The 20,619-nt window shown below is 38.0% G+C and overlaps 1 pseudogene; it reads left to right on the forward strand.

Annotated features, from left to right (window-relative positions):
• Positions 1-9,915: 9,915 nt before the first annotated feature.
• Positions 9,916-12,467, forward strand: LOC146642520 (zinc finger BED domain-containing protein 4-like; annotated as a pseudogene).
• Positions 12,468-20,619: the final 8,152 nt, after the last annotated feature.

Here is a 20,619-nt window from a genome sequence, read left to right on the forward strand (position 1 = left end):
CCAGGAAACCCCAAACACCTGCTTAAGTATTTTTTGGGTCACTGGCATTGATCAATAACTCTACCGTTGATATGTTATGGTCATTTTGTGTTATGGGGCCGTATAAATCTCACTCATTGCCCCTTTAAATGGAGTCAGTGAAGGAAGTTTAGTGCGAAACATCGATACAGACGATGATCGCTGCATTTCAATTCAGGCCCGAGATGTGTCATTCCAAAAAAACTCCCGGCATGACTGGCATTCTCAAAGCCTGGTGGTTGGGGGGGTTGAAGTAACCCTGTTTCTTTTTAGGGAAGGTGTAGGTTATTTTTAGTAAACTGCTGATTCAAGGAGCACGATTGCTGGCAGCATGCGCCTCCACTTAACTTAACGGCCCTCATAAAATTAACAGCAGTGATAAAATACATACCACGAAATGTTTGTAATGACACCTGGAGGCCCGCAGGTCATTTTTGTAAGAAATTACACAGTAAATTATTGATACCAACAACTAGAGAAGCTTAGACTGGAGAATGGTGTAAAACTTAGTTTAAATATTTAAAACATGTAAAATTCAGGTCTGTTCCTTAATGCATTTGCTTCAAAACATTTGCAGTCAAAAGAAAAAAAAAAACACACACAGTGTGATCTAGCACTTTTTTTTCTTCTCACTGTCTCTCAGCATCAAAACCTTGACTATGTGTTTTGTTAGAGCCTTCCCTGTCACCATTTTTGATACAGCTATTGACACCTGTGTATGCCATAGTGCTTTCCGAAGATAGCAGAGGTTGTAAATTGTATCTAGAAGCCACCTCGACAGTCGAAAAAAAAAAAAAGAGCCATTACTCAGGGCAGAAGTCTCTGTATATTTCAGGAAAAACCCAGAAGGAAAATGAAAATTGAAAAATCATCGACACTGTGGTGAGATGCGGAGCAAATGATCCTAAGCTTTGGTGAGAGAAGTAGCGGGGGGAGAGGGATTGGTTACACCTTGTCTTGCGTGAGTCATTCAATCCCTCTGCCTGAAGGAAACTATGTTTAGGATGCAGATGTTATTTTAGAATCTCTGATCACACATAGTACAGTACAGTACAAAAAAACAAACTACACCATAACTATCAACCAGAGTTCACCACCACGAAATCAGCTACAACTAGCACACGTGGCCATTCACAGGGTGAACACGACACCAGTCTTTACAGAGGCTGCACACTGCATCTCACAGCCTTATCAGCAGGGACAGCGTGCGATCAAGCTCCTGGATCCTATTCTTTACAAAGCCGACCATGTAGCATTATGAGTCACTTATTACAGACAGGGCCTTGAGGAAACCAAAATGCCATTTTTATTAACTTAATTTCCTCCATGATACTTTCTGTGTCTACATGGCTTCTTATATGATTTGCAGATGAGTCACATATAAAATTACTACTGAGACAGTGACTTGTGACTTCAATTTGATAGTCCATATTGGTACAATCATGCCAGTATAGCGAAATTAAACCACATTAGATTACTGTAAGGCTCAATACACAGCATGCTTTTATCAAACTTTTAACTTTTATGTGACCTAGATGGAAATGTAGCACACCGGAATTAACTAAGTGGTACTAAATGGAAAGTAGAGATGAGTATGGCAGTAATGCCGTTAGTTTTCCAGGTACTGGATAATACATCATTTAATGGTGTAAGGCAGAAAAATGGGTTGGTTTCGCATTAAAAGCTCAAAGCCTATATATAGGCATACTGAATTTAAACCTATGTTCACAATCTAAAGGTATTTTTAAAAGGTATTTTTAAAAGGTATTTGTAAAATAAGTGCTATATGCACTTATTTTACATAGAAATGAGGAAAAAATAATCGTCTCATTGAACCTTTTTTCTGATTTCCTGCATCTTAGGAGCTAAAAGTGGCCACCCAAACACATGAGATATAACAGTGGAAAGCCCAAGATGTCCTCTATTTAGTACATCATTTTAGTAGCTCAAATAAGTCACAAGATATAGACCAAAAATGAATGTTAAATACAGAGAACATAAATGAATAGGCTGGTTCTCAGGAGAATATTATATTCTGATGTTTTAAAAAGATGAGGGTGGAGTATCCCTAATGTGCTCTTTATAAAGTAACTATGCATACCAAGTAGTATCTATTGGGGTTGCAAATACACATATTCACATTAATTGGATGCCCACTATTTCTTTTCCGAGAAACATAAATCACAGGTCAGTGTTTATCTGTTTATCTGTATGGCTGTTTCTTGTTTCTTGATGATATTTATTGGCACTGGTGGCTTATAAAACAACACAAAATGACATGTCGGTTATAAGCTAGGATCATATGAAAATACTAAGTTAGATAACAGGCACACAGGTTTTGTTACTCAGTGCCAGCTGGCTGTCTGCTTTGAAGCCCCTTAAATCCTGAAGCTCTCTCCATTGTGTAAATGCTTCTCTCAGGCTAACTCCTGCTTTATCCTGTCTTCTCTGCCTTTCTCAATGCTTTCCTTGATTCCTGTGATATAGCAGTTCTTTTCTTTGGGCTAGTCACGTGTCCAAAGCTGTTTGTTATCCATTATGCCAGCTAACTAAAGATATCCACCAGTATCTCTGAAGACAAATCTGTAACAGCAAACTGTTGGTGACTAACGGTGGCTAGCCATTAGCAGCAAGCAGCTATATGGCTATAGCTAATTGGGCACTGCAGCCAGCATTTGGTAAGGCAAATCCTATGGACACATTTCTGTTTTGTGTACATGTTTATATAGAGAAAAATTTTATGCAGAGAAAGCTGCTGTCATATTAATTTATGAAAAGGCTAACCATTTGCCTAATGGTGTGCTGACATACTTCCTGTTTTCATAAAAAGAAAATCAGATTTAGCAGGAAAATTCCAACCTGGTGGCAAGCTTGTGCCAGGACTCAAGGAAAGATTTATAGGTAACCAATCTAAATGCTGATGGTGTTATTTTTCAGTTGATATTAAAAAACAACAACCACAACAGGCTTCAGAATAAATAAGTTATAAACTGTTTCTGAGAAATAACACCAGGATTCTTTACTAAGTATCTGACAGCTGGTAACTGTGCAGGGGCGGGTCTAGAAAAGTTTTGTCAGGGGGCAGGTGGGGCATTAACTGGGAGAGGGGGGCACAAAGAAATACTTTTCTTTCTTATTCTCATTTAAAATGTCTCGCTTTTATTAAATAATTATCTGAATCTTACAACCAAAGTTTTAATCTGATGTAAAATGTATAGAAATCATACATATACCAACAATAAGGTGTATTGTCACAACAGCGTCTGCTTTCATTCAAAGGCTTTATGGCTTTTCCTGTAATACCTGGTGGGCTGGTCTCTAGTCAAAATGCCTGGGCCAAGTCCCGCCCTGCATCAGTGTGAGTGCATACACTCACAAAATGTTTAGTAACTTCAGATCCCTGCAACAAGCCCAGGTCCAGTTTACTTTGGTGATTTGGACTATTCCATTTCACAGCTGTTATTACTTTTTTTTTCTTTATCTCCTGTACAGGCCAACACAATCTATTTGTCTTTTCAGGTTGTAGTATTACACAACATTTTCAGATCTAATAGAAATAAAATAAGTGTTTCATAATTCACTCAATTTATTGTCTTTATTTATAACTGGCATTATTGTTTCATTTTATAAAAGAAGCTTACAAGAAAGAGGCAAAATTATATTCCATTATGCTTTATTAGCTGCTTCGGTGAAAAACAAATCAACAATGCAAAAAAACCCCAAAACATTTCAAAACATCATACTGGAAAACAGTTACAGTGGGGGAACTTGCACAATCGGTGGCTGACTAAATACTTTTTTGCCCCACTGTGTTCATCACTTGATTGCTTCAATACAACACTTGGGCACATATATGCGGGACTTTTCGTGGCTGTTTTGATATGGCTCTCTCTCTTAACCGATCAAATCTCGCTGTGGTAGCAGCTTTAAACTCGGTGTGACCCAGGTTGATAGAGGGTGTCCAGTCTGGATCGCATTCCAGCATTTTGTAGGCTGGTTTTCCTACAAAACACAACAAACATTAGCCCGCAAAGCCACAGTGAACAAAGCAGCATAGCGCAACGAATTAAATTCAAATCAATATAAGACTTATTTGTAACCTACATCAACAATTATGTTATGGTAAATTACGTAATAACTACAACAGAAGACTTACCTTTGTGTAAATGCTTGGAGCAGACTAACCTGTGAGCTGGAGTGTTCTGGGACGTTATATTTGGTCTTTGAATGGCTGCAATCCAGGCCATCCGTCGGCTCTTTGTTACTTCGGAAACATGGCTCGAACAATTTTTCTTCCACGACGTAATCTGATAAAAACTGATCTCTTTACCCGTCAGCTTCCCGTGGCTGTCATGTGACCAGCTATTGCAGTTAATAATACAACAGCTTCTTGCCATTCTTTGTGTTTCTTTTTATTGCTGTGTGACTGTTTTCATGTGAAAGCCTACGTGCGCTACTACCACTTGCCACTCATACCTACAAGCCTTTGCGGTTTTACCCTGGAAATGACGTCATATTTTCAATCTCTATTCAGACCACACCATTGCTAAATTAATTTTAGTCATTGTAATGTCTTTTATTGTCTGTCTTTGACAATGAGAATTTCCAAACTGGGTAATAAACCAAACTACAATTATGATTTTTCATTGCTTTACACCGCTGACAGGTGCTGTGCAACACATTTGTAATTTTCAGGTGAGGCATTACATTATGGGAGCAGAGAGCATGCTATGAGGACAACATTTAATTTTATTCTGTTGCAACAACTTTTGAGAGCACTACATTATGCAAATGTAATATTTAAGGGACTAAAGCAGAAAAATGACTATAAATAAATTGCACTGGAAGCAACTGTGAAGCGATTTTTGACACAGGGTGACTCGCAATTACATTATTGTTTGTTTTTTTTTCAGTTTCACTTTTTTAAAGCTTGAACAGAATATGTCAAAAGGAATTTGATGAAATGAATAAGGAAGTCACACAAAAAGGATTTCTACTGGAAAATGAGGTCAATAGACTTTTATAATAAGTAACAATAATATATATTAAGGGGCACCCTTTATATCACATGTTCAAACAATACAATTAAAATATATATTTAAAAAAGGCATTTTAAACTGTGAAGCTCTGTGTGTGAATACGTTTTATTGGCTAAGACATGGCTAGGTATCCCTCCATAAAAGGAGATGTGTCAAAAAAATTGAAATTGCTAAATGAAGAAGATCCTTAATCCTGTCTCAGGATGCATCACCATCAAAAAAGCAAACATATCCACAAGATTAAGTAATTTATTCTCAAATACTCAACTAGATGCCTGTTTAGAGTAGCCACCAAATTACTCCTCCATATAATAGAGCAATAATGTCTGTGGTCACGTGTGCAGTCACTGTAGTTTACCCACTGACAGCAAGAGGGCATTAAATGCTTGTAACACTAGGAGAGGAAAAAAAGCCTCTCTAAGGCCTGGTTATGTCATTCTCTCTCTTTTTTCCTCTTTCTGAGTGTCTGCGTTCAGCACAGGAAGCTGAATTCTGTATATTTAGGGGGAAAAACAATACCCTCATCTCTTCGGTGCTAATGCTGGTGTCCCCTTTTTTTCTCTTTTCTTCCTGCCTCCTCCTCCGCACTGTACCACAAACACTTACACCATTCTCATTGAAATGAGCGTGAAACAATCCCTGTCACACTGTATACAGTGGTGTTTTAAAAAAAGGTGTGTTAAACACACGGTGTGAGAGCCAGAACCAGGTCGCCAAAAGGTCCAATCAGGCCCGCTGGATCGCATCATCAGAATGCGAACTGTTAATTTCATGAATCAAGATTAGTTATAGGGCCTTTGTCATGACAAAGACACTACCCCATACTATTAGTATTCTACTGAAAAAATATTCTATTTAAAACAGATATTCTTTCTTTTATGAAACTTTGGTTCCAATATTTCATTGTACAGATTTCCTGCTTGTTTTGTTATTGCTGTTTGTTTGTTTTTGTTGTTTTGCCATTTTTTATTTTTACTGTTGGTCTTTAGTGGAAAGCAGGACACTTTCTGTAAATTAACAGAACATTTTCTGTTTTCTAATGAAAGAAAACTTTTTAAAATGGTAGAAGTGGTAGTCATGAGCTGGCAGTAATTTTTCTGATTTTACGGATTTCCATATATTTCTACTGCGTGTCCTTAGTTCATAGAAAAATGTCCTTTTTTTAACCAACAGAAATTATCTCTAATTGCAAAACAAAGCCCGCATCAATTGTGTAAGTATCAATTCTGGTGGGTTTTTTCTACATTTGGTATTTCATCGTAAAAAACTGTCATGTGTTGTTGCACCTAATTTTGTTAAGATAAATTTTCTAAATGGATAATTTACTAAATGTGAACATTTTCCCAGTGTACTTCATCTACAGTTTTAGTGGTTTGGCTTATTTAAGATCGAATTGTGTATGTGGCTCTGAAACTAAAATGTGTTTGATTTCTCTTGTTTAAAATGAAACCTGGCAAATGGTAAAAAACGTGCAAGAATATAAAAACTCACTGCCTGCCAATGATGAAGGCTGTGTAGTTTTGAGTTCAGTCTTCAACTTGATGACTCAGGCTGGGTGTTAGTTTTTAATGAGCGGAAGATGGTATTTCTGATATTGAAAAACTGTCTGCCCTGTGCCTCCTGTCTTTCTCAAAATAAATTTAAAGTTTCTCCCTCATTCTTATGTCTTTATTTAGAGTTCATGAATAATTTAAAATATATTTTTAGGCATATAAATGACTATGTGAGGATGTCACTTGATTCAAATAGCAGATCTTATTTTAGAGCAGAAACCAAATGAGTAAATGCAGATTTGAATTGAAAAGAGAAACAATTACACGTTTAACTTCAATGAGACTTGAAGGGTAACATACACAAAAAAAGAAGAGAAAAGCACAGAGTACTATAGTACTTGCTGAGAGAGTGCAAGAAGAAAAAGTGTTTTGGGGGAATGTTCCATTTTGGTTCCTAAAAAACAAAAAATGGAGCGGCGGCATCAAGGGGGGGAAGAAGCGGTATCGATTGAAGTGGGTAAAGTAAAAAAACAAAAACAAATAAAGAGAGAGTGAGAGATTTTATTGTTGTTATTGTTCACAATCACAAGTACAAAACTGCAGAATCTCAATCGATTGATTGGACCGAGGACTGTAGCCATACATCACTATAGGTTCAAGGCTATTTCATCCTCTTGATTAGGACCCCAAGGGGTGAGGGTTTAAAGAGCGAGACTGTAATCATGCTGCCTTTGAAGGAGAAGGTTATTTATATCTCCTCTTCTTAAGGTTTTAAAACCCCCCATGCTTGTGTGTCTCTAGGAGGACACAGAATGTTTGTCCAGCCAGTTGACGGTAATATAATGACGTCTGCAGTGAAAGTAGCAGATGTTATGAACTTGCAGTTTTATTTTTTTTACTTGTTAAAAACAGATAATATGTAGAATTATTTCTTAATATTTGGTCTTTTTTTGACAGCAAAAACTGCTAATCTGCGTTATCTTATACCCATGTTTCTCAGTCCTTGCTCAAATGCAGACGGAAAGATTAGCTTTCACATTTTTATTTAAGAAAAATAAAATAAAATGACTAATGTATAGGGGAGCTCCTATTTTTCTACCAAGTAAATGTCAAGATTTTTGGAGCATATCAGTCAAACTGAACTGACCGTACTTAATGACATATGTGACTGAACAAATCATTAGTTCAACATTAGTTCCTTATTAAAAGAAAATTACATGTCTGAAAAAGCCACTGCAACAGACATGAAGCGATAAGTCAAATCAGTGATGTATGGTGACAGGTTAAAGCCTTAGGCATGCATTAAGATCAGCTGGTTCATTAAGTTTTGTTTCTTTGAACTCTACAGTAGTGTCCAAAAGTCTTAAGTTACACCAAACTTCTTTATATTTTGCTTCAAAGGAGTGAGAATGTATTGTAATTTTTGAAGGGCAATTTTTAAAGCGATACTTCTTCAGGATTCCTGGTCTTTCAAAGTTTTTCTGCGGATATTAGCTGCTTTTTTCACAAGTTTTTAGTCTAAGCCTTTTATCTGACAATTTCCAGATTTTTTATTGTTTATTAAGCCGCTTAAGACAAGTCACTGAAGCAGACTACACATAGGAATTTACTCATAAAGGCAACTTAGCAAATAAACATATTTAAATAATATCTTTAGACAATTTGCTGTTAGCAGCCTGTCACAGAAAAACCCCCGAAACAAAACGTACTTTATTGCCATTTCTTTAGCTAGATCTCCAAAACACGCCAAAGCCAATCCATCCATAAAATAGTAGTTTTGTGCCAACGAGGTGATTCCCAAAGAGCTATTACCTGAAAACTTGGAATATCTCGTCATGATGTACAGTGTTTTTCCTTCAAAAATTTTGAGAGAGTTGGACATGTGAAGGACAAACGAAGAACTGGCAGGTCTTTAGCAGATGGACAGTATCTGAAAGTCATGTCCTTAAGAAATGGCAAAAAATTCCAGCAAATACCTCACAAAGGACCTGAGAGATGGTTCTTGAGTTGATCCATCTAATGTTTGCCTTCTCACAGGTAGTCTTAGTGGAAGGGTGGCTGTCAAGAAGCAGTTTTTAAGGATGGGAAATGGTTAGAAAATGTCAACCTTATACCAAATACCAAGAAATGGACTGAAAATACTGAATATCTTGTAGTTATGAATCCAAATTCTAAATTTTCTGTTCCATTTGCTGTCTGTATATATGGAGGTGAGCCATCCCTCATTTCTTTACATTTTACTAGGTCTACAGCCACCTCTAAAAGCCACATCTTCAGACTGTGTTTCAGCCAGTGGTATTAGGGATCTTATCAAAACTGATGGAACTATAAACACAGAAAAGTATCATCCAATTTTGAGTCATCTGAAAAGCATCTGATTGGCATGGGCATTATTTTTCCAAACACACTCCCAGTGCACTGAAAGCATACCTGCATAGAGAAACACACAAAGGAACACCTATTAATCATGGATTGGCCTCCCCAGAGGTCAGACTTCCACATTATCGAAGCAGTGTGGAATCATCTTGACAGAAAACAGAACAAAAGGCAGCAAACGTCCAAAAACGAGCTTTGAATGTCCTTCAAGAAGCCCGGAGAAGTATTCCTGAAGACTGCTGTCTAAGGAAGCTCAGGCTATTTTAAAAAATCAAGGTGGTAATACCAAATATTGATTTTCAAAAACTGCACAAACTTTGGTCTAACATATTGTATGTCTGAACATGTTTTAGTAGCTAAATTAAATGAGGGGTGGCTCAAGTTTTGTTTCTTTCTAAGCTGCATTATATTGAACCAATTTAATATGCTGTATTTAGCGGTAGCTGTATATGACACAGGTGCAGCCACTTAGATGTTCATTAGTAGGGATGGGTACCAGTGTCCGGTGCCATTGTGGAACCGGTTCTGACATAAACGGTAGTAACCTGACCGAAAAGCAGCGCACAATTCGGTGCTTCATTTCGGTGCTTTTTTTCCCTGAGAAATCTAGCCAATCACTTCCTATCCAAGGATAGTAGGCGGGCCCAGGTACGTATGGGGCTTTTTTTAGAGCGGAGCTAAAATGCCGAAGGCGAAGCGCTCGAGAGTGTGGCTGTATTTCACAGCAAAAGATATAAACTCAGCAGCCTGCAACAAGTGCTTAAAGGTAATAATGTGCAAAGGAGGTAACACCTCAAATCCAATGAAACACATGGCGTTGCATAGCGTTTTTTTAAAAGCCGAGAAATGCACCGCATTTGATAACTTGCAGCAAGACATCACACCGAGCACATCTGCTGCGGGTGTGGTGCTTGTTCTCGGAGTTAGCAACATCCAAGAACCCGAAGAGGAGAGTCCTGGCCCCTAGCCCTGCCGCCAGTGTAGCGGAAATGATAACTGATGATGATGATGGCAACAGCACCCGTTCTTCTCTGGGTGAGTATCTTAATGTTGTTCGTGTGTAATTTAAGTTGAGTAAGCTAACCACGTTATTAAATTAATGCATGTAAGGTGAACTAGCAAACACCGTAGTAGTTACATGTGGCTGTCTTCTTGTTTGATGGCAGATACTCCCTTCACCCTGGCCAAAAAGGCTAAAATGAGGAAAGAAAAAGTGGACAAAATTCATAGGGCAGTGACAAAATTTATAGTCAAAGATCTCCATCCATTTTCAACGGTGGAGTCACCATCATTCAGGTGAAAAATGTTGTATTACTCTGACATAAGAAATAGACTGTATAATACTGTAAAGGTTAATATGTTCATAGCTGCTTAGCTTTGTAAGTCTTTTCTAAATATTATAAGTAAACTATATTTGAATAAAAGGTGAGCTATATGTTTTTATTTTTATCTGGAAGAAAAAAATTAATTAGAATTCAAATGTATTTTCTCTTTATTCTGGGAGCTGGTTCATATGTTTTATTTATTTTATCTGAAAAAAAGAATTAAATTTCAAGTCAAAAACACTTTCTTTTTATAAATTTGTTTTTTTTTTTTTGTTTTGTTTTGTTTTTTAATTCAGGGAGATGTCCTCTGCCCTTAATCCGAGGTATCAGCCCCCATCCAGGGATGATCTATCCAACACACTTATACCTGCTTGGTATTGTGTGGAGAAAAGCAACCTCATCCAGAATTTGGCACAGGTTAACAAGGTCGCTATCACCTGTGATGGATGGACCAGTATTGCTCAGGACCATTTCCTCACAGTGACTGTTCACTACATCTACAAAGGCAAAATGAAGCAGAATGTGCTCAGCACTGAAGCAGTTTATGAGTCACAAACAGGTCCAGTTGTCGCTAAAGAAATATCAAGCGTTGTGGAGCAATTTCACTTGGGAGGGAAAATAATTGCTGCCACTGTAGATAATGCCTGCAACATGGATGTTGCTTTGAAAAAATTGGACTTTTTAAAAGTGGGATGCTTTGCTCATACCCTCAACCTGGCCGCACAAAAGGTGTATGACATTCCTGCAGTTTCCAGCTGGTGTGCCAAAATCCGTTCAGTTGTGGTGTGGCTCAAACGTTCATCCTTGAGCAAAACTGTGCTCAGAGAAAAGCAGCGAATCCTGGGTAAGTAGCGCATGCAGTTACATATCAAGATGTATTGTTATTCATATTACCTTTTTTATAGTAATTTAAAATATGTTTGTGTCTATCTGTGCTTTAGATTTGCCAGAGCATAATGTAATTCTTGACGTTAAGACGCGCTGGAATTCTCTCTTCCTAATGGTGGAGAGATTTATGGAGCAGTTTGATGCAATCCAGGCAGCTGCTCTGGATCAACGGCTGAGGAAGCCTATGGAGAAGGACATGAGCATCACTTGCAAGAGCTAAATAACGTCATTTACCTTTAACATTGTGAATATTTTTCAACAGGCTAGAAAGGTTCACGCACACTGATTTAATCAAGGCAGAGGAGTTTATTAAGTGCATGCAAGTCCTGTACACGTCAACCATGTGTGTCTCAAGTGACAAGTCACCCACATGCAGCCCAATCATCCCCATCCTGGCCAAGCTGGAGGCACATTTCAGCCGATGTGATGAAGACAGTGTTTTCACCTCTTCAATAAAAGAGAAAGTCTGGGGTAGTCTGCAGAAAAGATATCAGGTATTTGCAGACAATGTCAATGCGCATGAAAAATAGGGTTACCTTTTTTCAGTATCAGGTCCTATGTTATATCTTGTTTTACTTAAAGGATAAAAACCTTCAGAAATTTCTGAAGGAGGCCACGATGATGGACCCACGTTTTAAAGGCAGGCTAGATGGTGAGGCAGCTACTGACATCTGGGACAGGTTGGAGAAGCAGCAGCAGTTGCGCAGGTATTTTCATTGTGTGTGTACAATCTTGTCCCTTTGCATCATGATGTAGTTTCTATGTTGAAGGAATGCTCTTTTACTATCTGTGTGTCCATAGCCTCCCACTGAGGACCCCAAAGCACACAGCGAGGTGGATGATGCTGACATGGACAAGCCAGAAAAATATGTAATTTCAGATTTTTTCTAACACAACCACTACATTCTAAAAGTGATCTTTATTTATTTTGCAAATCTCACACATCTTTTTTTGTTGTTTTTCAGCTAAGTAAGGTCCAGAAGTCACCCTTAGAAAAGCTGTTTGAGGATGAAGACAGAGAGCTTCAACAGGCTGCTTCTCAAGCGGGTAGAGTCCCCTCAATCACAGAACAGGTACAGAAGGAGCTTCAAATATACAAAAAACTGCCAGGAATTACCTCTGGACAAGACCCCGTGGCCTGGTGGTGGAGTAAGAGGGATACACTCCCCAATTTATCTGGCCTATCAGAAAAATACTTGTGTGTCCCAGCCTCATCAACGCCTTCTGAAAGAGTTTTCTCTTGTGCTGGGCATGCCATCAGCCAAGAGTGATGCCGTATAGCTCCAGAAAAGGCTAATATGATTATCTTCTTGCAAAAAAACTGCTAAACATCACAGGTTTCATGACAAAGTTTGTGTTTTCAATTGTTTAAGCACTGGTTCCAACCAAAGACGTTATGTTTTATTGACAGAAAGGGCTAACTTTGTTATAATTTTGCTTAAAAAAATTACTGGGAAAAATAAAAACACGAGGTTTTTGGACAAAGTTTGTGTTCTTTATTCTTTAAGCACTGTTTCGTGCACCGTTTAAGCACCGGCACCGTTTCAAAAGTACCGTTTTGGCACCGGTATCGGATTAAACCTAAACGATACCCATCCCTATTCATTAGTTTACCCTACAGGCAGTGTTTGAGCTCACTGGTGCTGTACTAAGTCTGTATTCACACTACGTTGAAGCATCTATTTTTTCCACACCATTTAACAGCATTATGTCACGGTCTGGCTAGGGCAGACCGTATGTTGCAGGGAAGGACTCAAGCGCAGACCGAAATGAGATGTGAATAACAAAACAAGCCGTTTATTAAGGAAAGAAACGAGGGTACAAAATAATAGGGAATCGATGAAAACTAAACAATGACCTAAACTGGGTGAACTAAAACAAAACATAGAAAACTCTAAACATAACAAACTGACAGGGATACCTGGAGCGGAGACATAGGGTACAACGGGTGAATACAATGGACGACCTGACAAAGAATGACTGAGAACACACAGACTAAATGGACACAGGAAGATAATGAGGGAAGTGGCAACACCTGGGGAAACAGCTGGCACACATGAACATAATGACGTCACAGTGGGAGAGTAAAACTGAACACGATGAACACAGAAACGCCAGACCTCTTCACAATAAAACAGGAAACAGAGTGAGACATAGACATGACAACCTGAACTTGACAACATAAGCCACAGACATGAAATACATGAAAAGCAGGGGAGACTTAACATGGTGGAAACACGAGGGGAAAATAACTAGAAACACCTAGGCATGAAAACGATGAACTTAGGAAACCTGAAGGCTACATAAACTAAACACAAAACGCTGGGTCAGCAGACCCAGGATCATGACACATTAGTTCACTAAAGGGGACTGCATATATTCCTTTGCTAGCATTAAGACGATTAAAGTGATTTACGCTGGCTCTTCTTGAACCCACTTATTTGAGCTTTGTTAAGTATATGACGAAAGCTTTTACCTGTCGCACATGTACAGTGTGTTGATATACATGCAGACTTAGGACATAAACTTAGTTCTCAACTGAATGTAACAGTTCAGGACAAGAGGATGTAGAAAAGACTGAACTGGAGACAGGAAAACACAAAGGATGTGGCATCACTTGTTGAATATAAATGGCCATGCAATCTTCTAGCTTCAATAAACAAGAATGAACTAAAAAGTAAGTGACGGTGAATCTTTGACCCAGATGTGAATCACCAAAAGTGAACAGAAATGTTTAGTTAAGTGCTGCCTAATAGCAATTACCTGATGTACATTTTCTTCCTTTTCCAAACTTGTAAAGAGTAAAGATGCCTCAGTGATGTCTTGGATCATTGAGGATTTAGCCTTTTTAAAAAACCATCATGTCATAAAATTGCTTTTAACTTCCTATTGAGAATATCCCAGTATTATATTAGAAACACATGGACATACATTTGATGAATAGCCAGGGAAAACGTCTTTTTCTTCTACTTTTTTATGAAAATAGGTAGGCAGCACAGTGGTCGCCACCTCTTTAGGAAGGAAACTGACGAATGCATGCACCATTCTTTACACCCATTGTCCTTGAACAGGAGCTAGGCTGAAATTAGTCAGTTGAGTCACATTAGATGAATGTGCACAAAAGAGTAGACTTAAAAAAAACAAGCTGATGAGATGGAATACAAATTCTGACAAAGGGGCTACCCAGATGGATGGAACAGAACAGCCAGATTCACTCAAATGACCCTGATGAGTGCTTCGAAAAGGGCAAAACAGCCCCCAGACAATGGTCCCAAATGCTGGCAGCAATACTAGGGAAGGATGAAGCAACAATCTTAAAACGCTGGCACATTTTTAACTTTAGATCCACAGCTGATTAATGAGTGTAAGGACCTCCCTAAGGAGGTGTACAAATGTCCTCCTAATCCGAGGCAGACTTCAGTAGAGACTCATTTGATTCCTTTAAAAACCAATACATTATTTGCCAAACCTCCTTCAGGCAGCTCTTAGCGCAACTCATGTGCACAGTACTATTTTGATTTCACTTATATCTTCACAATAACTCATAAAATAGAGATAATAAGCAAGACTATTTCTTTCTCCCTCCAGTATGCCATTTATTTGATAAAATTCCAATTCAGCCTGGAAAGAGATCATAAATACACCAGTCAGAGCAAATGTGCTGTGCTCTGGTTCTTGTGCACTTAAGAATACCAAAAAATTCTGCAAGCTCAATAAAAAGCTATCTGTTCTGTTGACTGATATGTCTTGTAATTTCTTTAAATTACAGGAAAGCAACGGATCCCCACCCTCAGTAGAAACTGGACACTATAAAAGGTGAGCTCAGGCTCAACCAGATTTCTAATACATAGGCTGAGACCAAGGGTTATCTCCAGCGTACTGGTAAAATGTTGGATGTGGCATTCCTGTAAAAATGTAGTGAACAGAGTAAGTTCAATTAAAAATTATACTATTACTATTACTGTTTTACTACTACTAATAATAATTAGCTTTACAATATTAAGATTTTACATTGAAATGAAAAACAAAGGTTGTCCAGACATATATAGGATATTGTGTAAAATCATACAGCTTGTTTCTGAGATGTAATAAAAAATACATGTCTGTAGTGAAAATAGGGTAGCAGGTGAAAGAGAGCCTGGAGAGGTGGAGGTATGCTCAGGAGACAATATGAATGAAAGTCAGCAGAAGCAAAAAATGTGTGGGAATGAGAGGGAGACAGATGGAAAGGTAAAGAAGAAGGTGGACGAGTTTAAATACCCGGGGAAAGCCATCCTAAGCAACGAACAGCACATGAGAGGTGGAAAAGAGGGTGAAGGCAGGGTGGACTGGGTGGGGACAGCAAGATAAAAAAGACAGGTTTAGAAGATGGGGGTGAGACCTGCTGTGAGCTATGGTTTGGAGATGGTGGCACTAACAAAAAAACAGGAGGCACCTGGAGGTGGCAGAGTTGAAAAAGATTTTCATTTGGAGTGACCAGGATGGACAGATATGAGTACATCAGAGGGACAGCTCAGGTTGGCCTAGTTGGAGACAACGTTTGAGTAACAAGATTGAGATGGTAACAGTTTCATGGATTCAGATTCACAGATTTCATAGGTACACTATACTGCCAAAAGTATTAGCTCATCTGCCTTCACATGCACATGAACTTAAGTGACACCCCATTTTTAATCCATAGGGTTTAAAAGGATGACATCCGCCCTTTGCACCTATAACAGCTTCCACTCTTCTGGGAAGGTTTAGAAGTTTTTATGGGAATTTTTTACCATTCTTCCGGAAGCAGATTTGTGACGTCAGACACTGCTGTTGGACAAGAGGGCCTGGCTCGTACTCTCCTCTCTAATTTATCCCATAAGTGTTCTACTGGGTTGAGGTCAGGACTCTGTGCAGGCCAGTCAAGTTCTTCCACACCAAACCCACTCATCCACGTCTTTATGGACCTTGCTTTGTGCACTGGTGCACAGTCATATTGAAACAGGGAGGCACCATTCCCAAACTGCTCCCACAAAGTTAAGGAGCATGAAATTGTTTCCAAAATACAGTGGTATGCTAAAGCATTAAGAGTTCCTTTCTCTGGAACTAAGGGGCTGAGCCCAGCTCCTCAGAAACAGTGCTTTATACCACTGCTTCTATGAACTATTAAGAAAATGCTTATCAAAATAGGACATTTAAAAGTGGCCAGAATGTTGATTATTTCAGTAGAAGAAGGAGTGCAAATTGTTTTGATATTGTAAGGAAGGAGCCTTATTTTTTCTTTTTACATCCATCGAAATTTCAATTTCAGATTTTCTAAAGTTGCCCTCGAACTACAGTTTCTGGAGATTTAAAAAAGATGCTGTGAAACTAAAATACTTGAATATCATGATTGTTATAATGTAGACAACATTCATATTTAAAGCTACACACAATTAATGCTTAAATATGGAGCACTTCAAAAGTGATTTTGAAGTATTACTGAGCTCGAGAAAATGGTATTCACAGGAATAAAAGCAGAGTTTAACTTTGGAATATGGATGGGCCACTTTGTGTCAAGGTGAAAACTGGCATTACAATAAAATAATAATAAACTAAGATGGAAAGGTTTTTATTTTTTCCCCTGCTGTCTCTGTTTTTATAAACTTAAAATGAAAATAGTTGGAGAATTGTTCATGTTCTTTATACGATACATGTATTGTGTATCGCTGTTAGCAATTATGTATGTGTATACAGATATTTAATATAAATTATATTGTTATCTGGTTTTGTAATTTATTTATTTTTTTTGTAACTGTATGTCTGGTATTGGGCTAATGTATTTTTTAGAAAAGCATGTCTTGTGTGCATTATTTACTTTGCATTTACAGGGAGTCTTATTGGGTATCTCTCATTTGTTTTCACTGTGTTTAGAGACAATATAGAAAAAAAAATAAAATATGGTGAATTAAACTTTCTAAATTGAATCTTTATCAAAACAAAACCATTACAAAATGCAACAAAACAAATTAGTTATGGCTGATTAAAATATCAGAAAGATTAAAACAATGAATAATTTGCCAACATGAGCTATTAAAGATGCCGTGTGGAGGATTGACTGTTAGCAGTTATTTATCACTGAAACACGTTTTCTGTATACTTAAAGTCTTGCATACTGAATGCGAACTCTAATATATGTGATTTTTTTTTATGTTATCCTTTCAGGTCCAATTCCTGTGACAGAACTGTAGTCGTCTAGACTACTGCAGTGGCCACAAAGTAGAAAAAAGTGCAGCTCTTTCCATAAACCCCATTTCAACAATGGGGTGAGCTCTCGCACCAGGACAACATTAACGGTGAAAATAGAGTATGAGGTTTTGCTCAGATACATTTGCTGCGCGGGTCATTTCAATCCAGCAGGGTCAGCCTTCCTATTACCCTATTGTTGACTTCATGCTGAGATTGGCTGGGGTTTTCTGGTATGGGTTTAACCATTTAAAACAGTAATAAAAAATAGTCTGTCGTGAAGGCCTTCGCCTCTTATGTAAAATACTTTCTGGAAACTTACAACAGGCCTCAAGTTGGTCTCAAAAGTGTCAAATTAATAAAAGTGACTCACTAAAATGATCAAATATGATCATTTAATGTCGATCTTGAGGAGACACAAGCAATAAAACAGACATTCATCCTAAATGGCATGTTGGGGACTTGAACTGATGTCTTTGTCCCACTGGCTGGCTTTAGAAAATGTGAAGGAAAGCCTTAACATTTTGACTTCTAAATATATTTCCACAAGTTTCATGGCTTTTCCTACTGCAGGCATACTTAAAATAGATAAGAAATAGAATTTCCTGTTTTCCCCACTATAGAAACTTCTGACTTTTACAGTTGGTTCACAGTAAAAAAAAAAAAAAAAAAAAACAAAGAAAAAAAACAACAACAGCAAAATGACTAAAGAATTGGGTAATTTTACATTTATTTCTTACAATTTAAGCCCAAAGTGTTGTGCTAACAGACTTCTTTCTGCTACAACAGCATTCTTTATCATTTCCGAAAACCTGTCATGTTATGTTGAAAACACATTTCTTTTTTCTTATGTTAAAATATATAACAGGGTTTAAATTTGCAAATGTCTTTACACTGGCACAAAAGGAAGTTAAGATCAAAGTGGTCTGTGTAAAATGAGTTTGACATCCCTGGTTTAATGTGTACATAAAAATGACAATATAAAAATATGAGAATAGCAACATGATGAAAGACTCATAATTGCACAAAAAAAACATGATTTACATTATGATTATATGTATATGCATAACCATAATCAATAGTGATATATATTGTGACACCCCTGGGTGAGTGTTTGCATACAGTACATCCTTTAAATTGCATCCATTCTTTAAATGACTGCTTTACATTACTACTATAGTCAACTGTGGCACATTAGATGTGGCCACATTTGACTATTGTCACTGGAAGCAGGATTAACTCTGCTTGACTCGTTACCCACTGTTAATCTGGAGCATGTGTCGTTCACAAGGGCTCGTCCGTTTGCCGTTTAACAAAGCCTCGAGCTTGTTAAGCTTAATCATCTGTTTTTCTCATACACCACTAGTTTTTGTGATTCCCCTCATAGATGTTAAGAGTATATGTTATATGATATTTAATAAAATCATAATATAGCTCTGCTTTTTCCTAGTTCATTGAAAGCTGAGTTTTGGTTTTTACTTGCAAATATGTGAATTTATAAGCTATGATGCATTACTGAAGATTAAAAAGAATATAAAGTATTTAAAATGAGCTCAACTGTAGAAACTGGTTTTGTTACGTGCTAAAAATAACGCATTGGCTGCTTGGTTGGGGATCGACAGCTTTAATAAGAGTGTTGGTTCTTGTCTACCGGCTTTGTGTTAGCATGCTGTCTTCACAGATGATTGCAAACAGTCCATATCATGTTAGCAGCAGGGGATGGCCGTGTCTCTTCAGGGCACAATTTACACTTTACTTTCTGGTCCTTTAGCACAATAAAAATAAAGTTAATGTTCAGAGCTATGCTCATCAAAATTTGTAGACTGCTCCACTACTTTCCTCTCCCCACATACAAACTGAAGCCAGAAAAAAGGCACGTTTGAGTATCTTTATATATCCATCCATCATGCAGATAATTGGAGAACTTAACTTAACATAAAACTTAGATAAAGCTAACAACATTGTTTAATCAGTAAGATTAATGTAAATTCATGAATTTAGTTGAGCAATGGCTGGATTGTGTCACACCTAACCAGCTGTCAGCTCTACAAATCAGTGGGCAATGACAGATTTGCTCAGATTTAGTCACTTTACTGCATTTACATGACTTTAAAGTGGAATTTTAATTTATTGGTATCGTCATTAGATAATTTAAAAAAAAGAACACTTTTCTGAAATCAACATAACCCACATTATGCGACTAAACACATCCAGCATACACAGAGGAAAAATTGATATCAATCACCTCACTGCGTGTTTGACATTTGGAGTTAAATTGTGTTTTTGGGTTTTTTTTAAAAAAAAACATTGAGGTGTTTCTGCCAACACAATTACATCTGCCTTCAAAACCAATTTACACATACAATATGTGCAAATACACGGTGTAAAGGCAGTTGTTTGTGTGTGTGTGTGTGTGTATGTGCTGGACCCTTTCTATGGCTGTGCGTGCATGTAATTTCCACTGGATGTAGATACAATACAGTGCATGTATTTATGCTCATTTAAATCACATGTTGATTGAGGGCATTGATGTGATCATCAGGTATGAGGTGCTGACAGGAAAATAATGCACTCATTTGCTAGTATCACATAGCTACTCATATATAATCTATAGTGAGCAGAGTGTCATCGATGCCTTCTAAAGGCATACTACTGAGGTGGAACAGAGGAGAGGCTATGACTTGGCACACCGCCTCTGTGTCTCCTGCTGGGGCCCTGAGCTGTCTCAGTCGCCTGTCACGTCCCCTGTATGTGTGTGTAGCTGTGCAATTCTACAACCACAAAAAAACAAAAAAAGGAGATCCAGCTGATGTGAGCACAAGTGCATGGTGAGCGTGCACGCACGCCTAAAGCAGAGCGGAATATGGCTCAGAGGAGAGAGTGAGCGGAGAGCTGTCACACAAAGGGAGGCAGTCAGGGCCGCTCGCCCTCCTCCTTCCTCCTGCAAAAAAAAAAAAAAAAAAAGCACACTAGCTCTGAAACGGCCTGCCCACGTGTTTTCTGTCACCTCATTCATTCATTTCCCATCGGTCTAATTTGCAGCATGGGGTTTGGAAGACTGGGGCACAGTTGGATTCAGAAGGCAGTGTTTTAGTGTTCTGACAGACTTTTCAGTTCTTGGTGTTTAAACCAACCGCCAGTCACCAAATGCAAAAATGCATGATACTGCAGATCACTCGCAAACTGGGGGGAATTATCTCCCGACACAATTTCATATTTAGCAATCAACTAACATACTGTTTTACCTCTTAACACCAGATAACTGGCAACCCATTTTAC

This window comes from Rhamphochromis longiceps, linkage group LG23, assembly GCF_057381845.1.
Source record: "Rhamphochromis longiceps isolate RC_006_pf linkage group LG23, R_longiceps_female_GT1.1, whole genome shotgun sequence".
Classification (NCBI taxonomy): domain Eukaryota; kingdom Metazoa; phylum Chordata; class Actinopteri; order Cichliformes; family Cichlidae; genus Rhamphochromis; species Rhamphochromis longiceps.